Here is a 12857-nt window from a genome sequence, read left to right on the forward strand (position 1 = left end):
ATTCAGTTGAATGACTATTGAATTAGATTTAGAGATGAAGAAACTAAAGTTCAGGGAAGTTGATGGTAGAATTGGGACAAAGCCCTGTATCTGACTTATCTTTACTCCAGTCTGCTTCACATGCGAGACAAGTCCAGTAGTAAGGGAGCCTTGAATTTGTTATGCTCAATACATTCCCTCTCAAACTTTCCAGGAAAGACAATCAGCTGGGACACTGATTGAAGTTCAGGTTCTCTGCTTCCATACCTGGATATTATGATTCAGTGGAGTTTGCATACATCACTCAAATTCCTTTTATATAACAAAACCCATCATGTGATTCAACACACCAGGGACACACTCTGAGTAACTGGATCAGAGATAAATTAGTAGAGCCAGGCCAGTCACAGTCCTCATATCCACAATGACATTTCACACACACACACCCTGCTAGAGAAGCCATCGGTAGCAGTCTTCAATCTGGAAACAGGTGCACTTGCTTGACCTTAGTCATTACACATCAAACCTTCTTGCATAGTTAGCTGACTAAACAGCTTAAAAAATTTATCCAGCATCAATGGCAGTTTTGTACTAACTTGCGGTTCTAAACTATTTTCTGTCTCCATCTCCCTGAAGGACATAATAGCTGAATCTCAACTTGCAATGACTTCTTTGTACAGTAAATCTTGAATACGACTCTTCAGGCATAGACTTAAAAGTGTAGGAAGATTAGTATATGTCTTTGGAAAGAAGCTCACAGTTGGCCAGTGCCACCGCTCACTAGGCTAATCGTCCACCTGCAGTGCCAGCACCCCAGATTCTAGTCCTGGTTGGGGTGCTGTATTCTGTCCTGGTTGCTCCTCTTCCAGTCCAGCTCTCTGCTGTGACCCAGGAGTGCAGTGGAGGATGGCCCAAGTGCTTGGGCCCTGCACCCGCATGGGAGACCAGGAGGAAGCACCTGGCTCCTGGCTTCAGATGAGCACAGCGCGCCAGCTGCAACATGCCAGCCGTAGCTGTAGCGGCCACTTGGGGGGTGAACCAACGGAAAAAGGAAGACTTTTCTCTTTCTCTCTGTCTCCCTCTCTCACTGTATAACTCTGCCTGTCCAAAAAAAAAAGAAGCAGCTCACAGTTGACTCTAATACAAATTGAAATTTTATTGGGGAACAGATGCTGGGCACAGTGGTTTGCAACACTGCCTGGGTTGCCCATACACCATATCTGAGTGCCTGGTTCCAGTCCTGGATGTTCCATTTCCTATCCCGCTAGCTGCTATTGTGAACCCTGGGAGGCAGTGGATAATGGCTCAATTTCTTGAGTCCCTGCCATCTCCATGGGACAACAGTTGGAGTTTCAGGCTCCAGGTTTCATCCTGACTTGGCAATAACTGTTACAGGCATTTGAGAGAGTGGACTAGTAGATGGAAGAGCGCTCTCTCTCTCCCTCTCTCTCTCTCCCCCTTTCAAATAAAATGAGCATTTTTAAAGAGTATTAGAATTTTGTTCAGAATTAATAGTTAGCATATCTACCTTTTTTCAAAAAAGATTTATTTATTTATTTGAAAGTCAGAGTTACAGAGACAAGGTGTGTGTGTGTGTGTGTGTGTGTGTGAGAGAGAGAGAGAGAGAGAGAGAGAGAGAGAGATCTTCCATCTGCTGGTTCACTCCCCAGAAGGCTGACATGGCTGGGGCTGAGCCAGGCTAAAACCAGGAGCCAAGAGCTTCTTCTGGGTCTCCCATGTGGGTAGCAGGGGACCAAGAACTTGGGTCATCTTCCACTGCTTTTCCCAGGCCATTAGCAGGGATTTGGATTGGAAGTGGAGCAGCTAGAACAGGAACCAGTGCCGATATGGGATGCCAGAATTGCAGAAGGCAACTTTATCTGCTATAATACAACACCATCCCCTTAGCTTGTATACTTTTAATATTTACACCAATTCTTTTCTTTTTAAGCTTTCCTACTCTCTCTTCCATGCCCTGGTTACACTGTGCCTCTTCTGTGAAGTAATTTTCATTTTTCTCTCTGAACTTATTCTATCCATGTAAGCTCTGTAGTACTTTAAAATGCCATATGTAAAAATACTTTTTGTTCATGTGAATATTTCCTCATGTTCTGTGGCAGAAACCTTGCATTACTCATCTTTATATCACCAACTTTTAAAAAAAAATTGGTTAAGATTTATTTATTTGTTTGAAAGGCAGAGCTACAGAGAAGCAAAGGCAGAGAGAAAGAGAGAGAGAGGTCTTCCATCCGCTGGTTCACTCCCCAGATGGCTGAACAGTTGAAGCTAAGCTGATCCAAAGCCAGGAGCCAGAAACTTCTGGGTCTCCCTTGCAGATGCAGGGGTCCAAGGACTTGGGCCATTTTCTCTGCTTTCCCAGGCCATAACAGAGAGCTGGATCAGAAGTGGAGCAGCCAGGACTTGAAAGGTGCCCTTATCTGATGCTGGCACTGCAGGTGGTGGCTTTACCTGCTATACCACAGTGCCAGCCCTTACATCATGAACTTTTAGCACAATTCCTGGCCTAATATAGTTTCTCAATAGATAGCCATAGAATGAAGGAAAGCAGGCAGGTATGTACAGATGTCCTGGTAATGACATCAAGAACTCTGAGCACATGGCTTTTGGTCAGGTGACATCAACAAGAATAACTGGAAGAAATTTTCTCAATGTATATAGCAACAATTTTGGTAAAGTTAAATAATTGCATGTTTTTTGCATGTTTTCAATTCAAAGCATTATGTTTCAAAAAATTTAACAGCTTTGAATTACAATCACAAAGTGCAATTTGAATATATTATGTATTTTTAAATGATCTAAAGTATCTGGCATAGAATGCTATTTGGTAAAGGAATGCAGTTTCAGAGTTTTTCTTTAAAAATGAAAAATCTAGGCATATTTTTATCATTATATTTCAGAACAACAAAAGCCTTTTCAAGCTCAGATAATTGTTGGCACTTTTCTCCTCACCATGGAAGAAGTTTGCAAATTTGTTTGTATTGATTAAAGTCTGAAAAAAAAAAGCATACTTGTTTGGATTGATTCATGCAACTGGTCATGGCAATGGAATGGTGGACTCCATGTTTCATTGTCAAGCCCTGAAAATGAATTGCAGGGCACTGAGGCCTTTATTTTTTCCCTGCAAGCAAAGCCTCCTTAAATTCTGGAATATACCACTCTGTGAGAGCGGGAGGACAAAGGCATCCCATTCTATGAGGCTGTGCGAGGACTGGACCATGCAGCTCAACTGAGTGCTGTGGCACTAGCATTCCCTTATTCTACACTTGCCAGTTAGACTCAAATGAATGTATCATTTTAGCTGAAAAAATGAAGCAATACATGTGCTAGGAGCATTTACAATGCCACTAGCTTAATGCCAATCCTGAAAAACAAGAGTCCAGCTATAGTTGTCTCAAAGAAAATCGAAATTCCATGAAATACTTCAGTCCAAGTGTTTAGACAGAAGAAGAGTTCTACCCTCAATGTTTTCTACCTGGCTGCAAGGAAAGACAGACATGGGTTTCTTGTTTCCACCACTTATCTGACCAGCCCTCAATCACGCAGGTCTCAATAGTACTTACCAGGTTCTGTCAAAACAGAGATGTTCTTTTTCTGGGGAAGGTCAGTTACAATTACATCCCAGGAACAGTGCTTACAGTTTATTTTTTTAAAAAAGGAAAAGTGTAGGTCAACATTAAAGCACACAACCACCACGGAGTCTCCACCCCAAAAGGCTCCATAAGCCCGTTTTCGGCTTTTTCATATCCTTTCTCAGAAGACCTAGATTTCTTCCTTCGTGGGGAATGCAAAATTTATATATAACTAGGATGAACATTCAAACACTAACTCTAATTAGCCCTCAAAAAAATCTCAGCATTCAACCAATTGTTCAGGAAAAGATTGATCAGAAACACTAGTGACTCTACACATGAGACTTCATTCCAAGAAGAGAGATAACTGGTCAAGAAGGCTGTAGTCTTAAATAGCACCTGAGCTATTTTCTTAATTGTGAGCAGTATTTCAGAGTGTGCCACAAAATGTCACGTGCACAGGGCCAGCAAGCACACGCAGCAATCTCACCTTTTCTTCCGTTTTATCCTCAGGGCATCCTGCAGACCTCCGCAGGTGGTACTTCAATCTCTTGTAAAAGTCTTTGAATTCCCCCCTCCTCTTCATTTCTAACATAGTGATAATAAATAACAATCCTGTGTATTGTAGAAAAGAACAAAAGGAATCCTATTACGGATACCAAAAATACATAAATGAAATTAGAAATCTGGTAAATTTTTGTACACAGTTCAAGACAGCATTTGAACTTTAAATTATTCAAATGATTTGTGAGATAAGGACACATATAGTTATCCTGCTTATTATCATGTTTTGCAATTCTGGGTACTTTAAAATTACAATTGTTATATGGTTAAACATTGTTTCTTTAGTCCCTTGGCAAAGAGTTCAATTAGCAAACAAACAAATAAACATATTCTCTCAAGAACCAGGAACAAATAGACTTAGAGAAAGACTGCCTAGTATGCCATAAAGCCAGCTTCACCAAAATCAAAAGAATCTAAATTATGCTGAATATGTTCCCTCATTCCAATAGAAACTAGCTTATAAATAAAACAAACAAAAATAGCTAGAAAGTAACCAAATGTTGGGACTTGAGAAACACATTTTATAATTAACAAATTGGTATTAGATGAAATGAAATAGAAATTGAAAACACAACATAGCATAGTATTTATGGGGTGCAGCTTAAGGTGTAATGAAAGCAATGCTTAGACTTGAAAGCACACATTTTGTTAAAATGATAGTATTCTGTATAATTTTCTTTAAAAAATTGAAAATAGAATTTTGAATGTTTTAATCATAAAGAAATGTTAAATGTTTGAGGAGATAGATACCTCTAAATGATTTTGATTACACAGTGTGTATGATGTATCAAAACACCACATAAGGACAGGCATTTAGTGTAGCAGTTCAGGTGCCACTTGGGGCACCTGCATCCCACATCAGAGTGTGTGGGTTCAAGTTCTAGCTTTGCTCTCAATTCCAGCTTCATGTTACTGCACACCTGTGGAGACAGTAGGTGATGACTCAAGTATGGGTCATTGCCACTCAAGTGGGAAATTCTGATTGAGTTCCTGGCTCTTGGCTTTGGCCTGGACCAGCCCTGACTGTTGGGGAGTGAACAAGCAGGTAGATTTTCTCTCTCGGCCTTTCTTTGAAACACTTTATATGTGTGTGTATATATATATCATAAAATAATATATAATATATGTAATTAATATATAAAATTATAATTTTAATATATAATTTAAAGAATCACATGAGATAAAATTGAGGAAGTTTTTGTGGCATGAGATCATAAGCTTCACTATGAAGAAACCACTCAGTCACATTGAGGCCTAACATGTTCAACTCACAGGACATTTTTATCCAAGCACACCAGTGTGCTGGATTGCCATCACTGGGAAGTTCTGTTCTTAGTGAGTAAATTATGATTAGAAGAAAGAGAAATACTGGAAGGAGGCAAGATGGCGGAATAGGAAGGGAGCACACTGATAGTCTGGGGAGAGATACTGCAGGCTCAAGGAAGAGTAGGGGAGGAAACAGCAGAAGAAAACAGCAGAAGAAACTCTTCCTGAACGCATGATTCACAGCAGACCTGCGTGGAGAGCATGGGAGCCCACAGTTCGGGACACCAGCGGCAGACTCAACACACCAGCGCTGGAACGCGAGGTGAGCCGAACCTCAATAGCCTGAGACACCGGCAGGCAAGCAGAGAGAGGAGACTAGAGGGAACGACCCCCGGTGGGGGAAGTTCACCAGGCTAACTGGAAGAGAGAGAGAGAAAAAAAAAAAAAAGGTGACTGGTATGGACACGGGTTTCTCTCTCTCCGCTCACCTCTCAAGGGCGAGCAAGACAAAGAGCAGGCGCCATCTTGGACATACGTCATAAGCAGAGCGACCTCAGGTCTGCACCGGCCCTGAGCCTAGCAGAAAAACCTGACTCTGGGCGGGGCGAATTAACAGCAGATTAGGACCTAGTAAATTTGTGGTGAAAAAAGAGACGGTGGGAGAGAGAACTCATGGAATTCACGTGAGCACTCTCCAGAGACGCTACAATTCCGTAACTTTGGCAACCCAGTGGGAGACTGAAGGAGAATTTGAGCCCACTCTGAGGGCCGAACAGATTCCCTGTGTGGTCCTTGGGAAAGAGCTTCCGATCTCTGGCTCCTGTGGGTATATCATTTGCCTGCTAACTACCTCCAACTTCGTTCAGCTGTGCAGAATTACTTCCCTTTTGAATCAAAAAAAAAAAAAAAAAAAGAGAGAGAGAGAGAGAGAGGTTTACCACGCCTAACCTGGGAGTGTCACCTTTGGCACACCAAACAGAGCTCTCAGGCCACACCCATCTCAAGCCCTAAGGCTCCATCAAAAACAGATAGTCCACTTAATCTAGAGTCATCGTATAATAAGAAAAAGCACCACAGTAAAGAAACCAAATATCTCCAATATGCCAAATAACAAACGCAAAAACTGAGGTAATAAAAATAAGGAAGTCACCATGACGCCCTCAAATGAAAAAGACACCCCAATTCAAGATTATGAAGATGATGACATAGAAGAAATGCAAGAAGCAGATCTCAAAAAATTGATAAGAACATTAAGAAGTTCTCAAAAACAAATTCTTGAACTACAGAAATCCTTAATGGACAAGATAGAAAATCTCTCTCGTGAAAATGAAATATTAAGGAGGAATCAAAATGAAACGAAACAACTAGTACAACAGGAAACTGGGATAGTGACTGAAGTGAAGAATTCAATAGATCAAATGAAAAACACAATAGAGAGCCTTACAAACAGAATGGGTGAAGCAGAAGAGAGAATATCGGACTTAGAAGACAGAGAACAGGAAAGGATACAGTCAGACCAAAGAAAAGAAGAGGAAATTAGAAATCTAAAACATATTGTCGGGAATCTTCAGGATATTATTAAAAACCCCAACATTCGGGTTCTAGGAGTTCCTGAAGGCATGGAGAGGGAGAAAGGATTAGAAGGCCTTTTTAGTGAGATATTAGCAGAAAATTTCCCAGGTTTGGAGAAGGACAGAGAAATCCTAGTACAGGAAGCTCACAGAACCCCTAATAAACACGACCAAAAGAGATCCTCACCACGACACATTGTAATTAAACTCTCCACAGTGAAACATAAAGAAAAGATCCTAAAATGTGCAAGAGTGAAACGTCAGATTACTCTCAGAGGATCTCCAATCAGACTCACAGCTGACTTCTCATCAGAAACTCTACAAGCTAGGAGGGAATGGTGAGATATAGGCCCGGTACTAAGAGAGAAATATTGCCATCCTAGAATATTATATCCTGCAAAGCTATCATTTGTGAATGAAGGTGAAATAAAGACTTTTCATAGCAAACAGAAATTGAAAGAATTTGTTGCCACTCGTCCAGCCCTGCAAAAGATGCTTAAAGATGTGTTACACACAGAAACACAGAAACACGGTCATCAATATGAAAGAAGATAAAGGAAGGAAACCTCACAGCAAAAGATCACAGGGAATTCAAAGCATATATTAGAACTTATCTTTGGCAAATGGCAGGGCAAAGTTACCACTTTTCATTAGTCACATTGAACGTTAATGGCCTGAATTCTTCAGTTAAAAGACACAAATTGGCTGATTGGGTTAAGGAACAAAATCCATCTATTTGCTGCTTACAAGAAACACATCTTTCCAACAAAGATCCATACCGACTGAAAGTGAAAGGCTGGAAAAAGATATACCATGCCAACAGAAATGAAAAAAGAGCGGGCGTAGCCATCTTAATATCGGACAACATAAACTTTACCACAAAAACTGTTAAGAGAGACAAAGAGGGGTACTATATAATGATTAAGGGATCAATACAACAAGAAGATATAACAATTATCAATGTATATGCACCTAACTACAGGGCACCAGTTTATCTAAAAGATTTGTTAAGGTACTTAAAGGGAGACTTAGACCCCAATACAATAGTAATGGGGGACTTCAATACTCCACTCTCAGAAATAGACAGATCAATAGGACAGAAGATCAACAAGGATACAGTAGATTTAAACGACACTATAGCCCAATTGGATCTAACAGATATATACAGGACTTTCAATCCTACAGCTAAAGATTTTACATTCTTTCAGCAGTACATGCAACCTTCTCTAGGACTGACCACATACTAGGCCATAAAGCAAGTCTCAGCAAATTCAAAAGAATTAGAATCATACCATGCAGCTTCTCAGACCATAAAGGAATGAAGTTGGAAATCAGCAACTCAGGAATCCCTAGAGCATACGCAAACACATGGAGATTGAACAACATGCTCCTGAATGAACAATGCGTCATAGAAGAAATTAAAAGAGAAATCAAAAACTTTCTGGAAGTAAATGAGGATAACAGCACAACATACCAAAACTTATGGGACGCAGCAAAAGCAGTGTTAAGAGGAAAGTTTATATCAATAGGTGCCTACATCAAGAAATTGGAAAGGCACCAAATAGAGGAGCTTTCAATTCACCTCAAGGATCTAGAAAACCTACAGCAAACCAGACCCAAATCTAGTAGGAGAAGAGAAATCATTAAAATCAGAGGAGAAATCAACAGGATTGAATGAAGAAAAACATTACCAAAAATCAGCCAAACGAGGAGCTGGTTTTTTGAAAAAATAAACAAAATTGACACCCCATTGGCCCAACTAACTAAAAAAAGAAGAGAAAGACCCAAATCAATAAAATCAGAGATGAAAAAGGAAACGTAACAACAGACACCACAGAAATAAAAAGAATCATCAGAAATTACTACAAGGACTTGTATGCCAGCAAACAGGGAAACCTATCAGAAATGGATAGATTCCTGGACACATGCAACCTACCTAAATTGAACCAGGAAGACATAGAAAAACCTAAACAGACCCATAACTGAGACAGAAATTGAAACAGTAATAAAGGCCCTCCCAACAAAAAAAGCCCAGGACTGGATGGATTCACTGCTGAATTCTATCAGACATTTGATAAGAACTAACTCCAATTCTTCTCAAACTATTCAGAACAATCGAAGAAGAGGGAATCCTCCCAAACTCTTTCTATGAAGCCAGCATCACCTTAATTCCTAAGCCGGAAAAAGATGCAGCAATGAAAGAGAATTACAGACCAATATCCCTGATGAACATAGATGCAAAAATCCTCAATAAAATTCTGGCCAATAGAATGCAACAACACATCAGAAAGATCATCCACCCAGACCAAGTGGGATTTATCCCTGGTATGCAGGGATGGTTTCATGTGCGCAAGACAATCAATGTGATACACCACATTAACAGACTGCAGAAGAAAAACTATATGATTATCTCAATAGATGTCGAGAAAGCATTTGATAAAATACAACACCCGTTCATGATGAAAACTCTAAGCAAACTGGGTTTGGAAGGAACATTCCTCAATACAATCAAAGCAATCTATGAAAAACCCACAGCCAACATCCTATTGAATGGGGAAAAGTTGGAAGCATTTCCACTGAGATCTGGTACCAGACAGGGATGCCCACTCTCACCACTGCTATTCAATATAGTTCTGGAGGTTCTAGCCAGAGCTATTAGGCAAGAAAAAGAAATTAAAGGGATACAAATTGGGAAGGAAGAACTCAAACTATCCCTCTTTGCAGATGACATGATTCTTTATTTAGGGGACCCAAAGAACTCTACTAAGAAACTATTGGAACTCATAGAAGATTTTGGCAAAGTAGCAGGGTATAAAATCAATGCACAAAAATCAACAGCCTTTGTATACACAGAAAATGCCATGGCTGAGGAAGAACTTCTAAGATCAATCCCATTCACAATAGCTACAAAAACAATCAAATACCTTGGAATAAACTTAACCAAGGACTTCAAGATCTCTACGATGAAAATTACAAAACCTTAAAGAAAGAAATAGAAGAGGATACCAAGAAATGGAAAAATCTTCCATGCTCATGGATTGGAAGAATCAATATCATCAAAATGTCCATTCTCCCAAAAGCAATTTATAGATTCAATGCAATACCAATCAAGATACCAAAGACATTCTTCTCAGATCTGGAAAAATTGGTGCTGAAATTTATATGGAAGCACAAGAGACCTCGAATAGCTAAAGCAATCTTGTACAACAAAAACAAAGCCGGAGGCATCACAATACCAGATTTCAGGAAATACTCCAGGGCAGTTGTAATCAAAACAGCATGGTACTGGTACAGAATCAGATGGATAGACCAATGGAACAGAATTGAAACACCAGAAATCAACCCAAACATCTACAGCCAACTTATATTTGATCAAGGATCTAAAACTAATTCCTGGAGCAAGGACAGTCTATTTAATAAATGGTGCTGGGAAAATTGGATTTCCACGTGCAGAAGCATGAAGCAAGACCCCTACCTTTCACCTTACACAAAAATCCACTCAACATGGATTAAAGACCTAAATCTACGACCTGACACCAACAAGTTACTAGAGAACATTGGAGGAACCCTTCAAGATATTGGCACAGGTAATTTCTGGAAAAGACCCGGGAGGCACAGGCAGTCAAAGCCAAAATCAACTATTGGGATTGCATCAAATTGAGAAGTTCCTGTACTGCAAAAGAAACAGTCAGGAGAGTGAAGAGACAACCGACAGAATGGGAAAAAATATTTGCAAACTATGCAACTGATAAAGGGTTGATAACCAGAATCTACAAAGAGATCAAGAAACTCCACAAAAACAAAACCAACAACCCACTTAAGAGATGGGCCAAGGACCTCAATAGACATTTTTCAAAAGAGGAAATCCAAATGGCCAACAGGCACATGAAAAATGTTCAAGGTCTTTAGCAATCAGGGAAATGCAAATCAAAACCACAATGAGGTTTCACCTCACCCCGGTTAGAATGGCTCACATGCAGAAATCTACCAACAACAGATGCTGGCGAGGAGGTGGGGAAAAAGGGACACTAACCCACTGTTGGTGGGAATGCAAACTTGTCAAGCCACTATGGAAGTCAGTCTGGAGATTCCTCAGAAACCTGAAGATAACCCTACCGTTCGACCCAGCCATCCCACTCCTTGGAATTTACCCAAAGGAATTTAAATTGGCAAACAAAAAAGTGGTCTGCACCCTAATGTTTATTGCAGCTCAATTCACAATAGCTAAGACCTGGAACCAACCTAAATGCCCATCAACGGTAGACTGGATAAAGAAATTATGGGATATGTACTCTTTAGAATACTATACCGCAGTAAGAAACAACGTAATCCAGTCATTTGCAACAAAATGGAGGAATCTGGAACACATCATGCTGAGTGAAATAAGCCAGTCCCAAAGGGACAAATACCATATGTTCTCCCTGATCGGTGACAACTGACTGAACACCAAAAAGCAAACCTGTTGAAGTGAAATGGACACTATGAGAAATGGTGACTTGATCAGCATAGCCCTGACTGTTAATGAACAACTTAATACATTATCCCTCTTAGTAGTTTTTTTTTTTGTCTGTTCTACTTAATATGGCTGGTTAATTAATTCTGTAATTAATACACAGTTATTCTTAAGTGTTGAAAATTAACTGAAATGTGATCCCTGTTAAACATAAGAGTAGGAATAAGAGAGGGAACAGATGTACAATTTGGGACATGCTCAAGCTGACTTGCCCAAATGGTAGAGTTAGAAACATACCAGGGGACTCCAATTTAATCCCATCAAGGTGGCATGTACCAATGCCATCTCACCAATCCAAGTGATCAATTTCAGTTCACAATTGATCATAATGAAAGGACTAAGAGTCAAAGGAAGCACATAAACAAGTCTAGTACCTGCTAATACTAACTGATAGAATAAATAAAGGGGAGAGTGATCCAACATGGGAAGAGAGATACTCAGCAGACTCCTAGAATGGTGGATGTCCCAAACAGCACTCTGGCCTCAGAATCAGCCCTAAAGGCATTTGGATCTGGCTGAAAAGCCCATGAGAGTATTTCAGGCATGGAAAGCCAAGACACTCTGGCAAAAAAAAAAAAAAAAAAAAAAAAAAAAAAAAACCACCTAAATGAAAGATCTCTGTGAGTGCGATCCCAGTGGAAAGAACAGGTCTTCAAAGAAGGAGGTACCTTTCTCTGAAGGGAGGAGAGAACCTCCACTTTGACTATGACCTTGTCTAAACAAGATAAGAGTCGGTGAACTCAAAAGGCTTCCATAGCCTTGGAAACTCATGACTGGTGCATAGGGAGATTACTGATGCCATAAACAGGAGTGTCAATTTGTAAAGTCAACAACAGGAGTCACTGTGCACTTACTCCTCATGTAGGATCTCTGTCCTTAATGTGCTGTACATTGAGACTTAATGCTATAATGAGTACTCAAACAGTATATTTCGCTTTGTGTTTCTATGGGGGTGCAAACTGTTGAAATCTTTACTTAATGTATACTAAACTGATCTTCTGTGAAAAAAAAAAAAAAGAAGAAATTAGCAATTCCCAACTTGACTCTCACTGGGATTAAACATGACAATAGGTCTGATCTGATTTCATCATCATTTAAAAAATCATCTATTATTTTTCACTTTATGTTTGTTTGGGAGCAAACTGTTGAAATCTTTACTTAATGTATGCTAAACTGATCTTCTGTATATAAAGAGAATTGAAAATGAATCCTCATGTGAATGGAAGGGGAGAGGGAGTGGTGGGAAAGGGGAGGGATGCGGGTGGGAGAGACGATATGGGGCGGAAGCCATTGTAATCCATAAATTGTACTTTGGAAATTTATATTCATTAAATAAAAGTTAAAAAAAAAGAAAGAGAAATACTGTGTGTGTGT

This window comes from Oryctolagus cuniculus, chromosome 3 (genome assembly GCF_964237555.1).
Source record: "Oryctolagus cuniculus chromosome 3, mOryCun1.1, whole genome shotgun sequence".
In the NCBI taxonomy this organism is placed as follows: Eukaryota; Metazoa; Chordata; class Mammalia; order Lagomorpha; family Leporidae; genus Oryctolagus; species Oryctolagus cuniculus.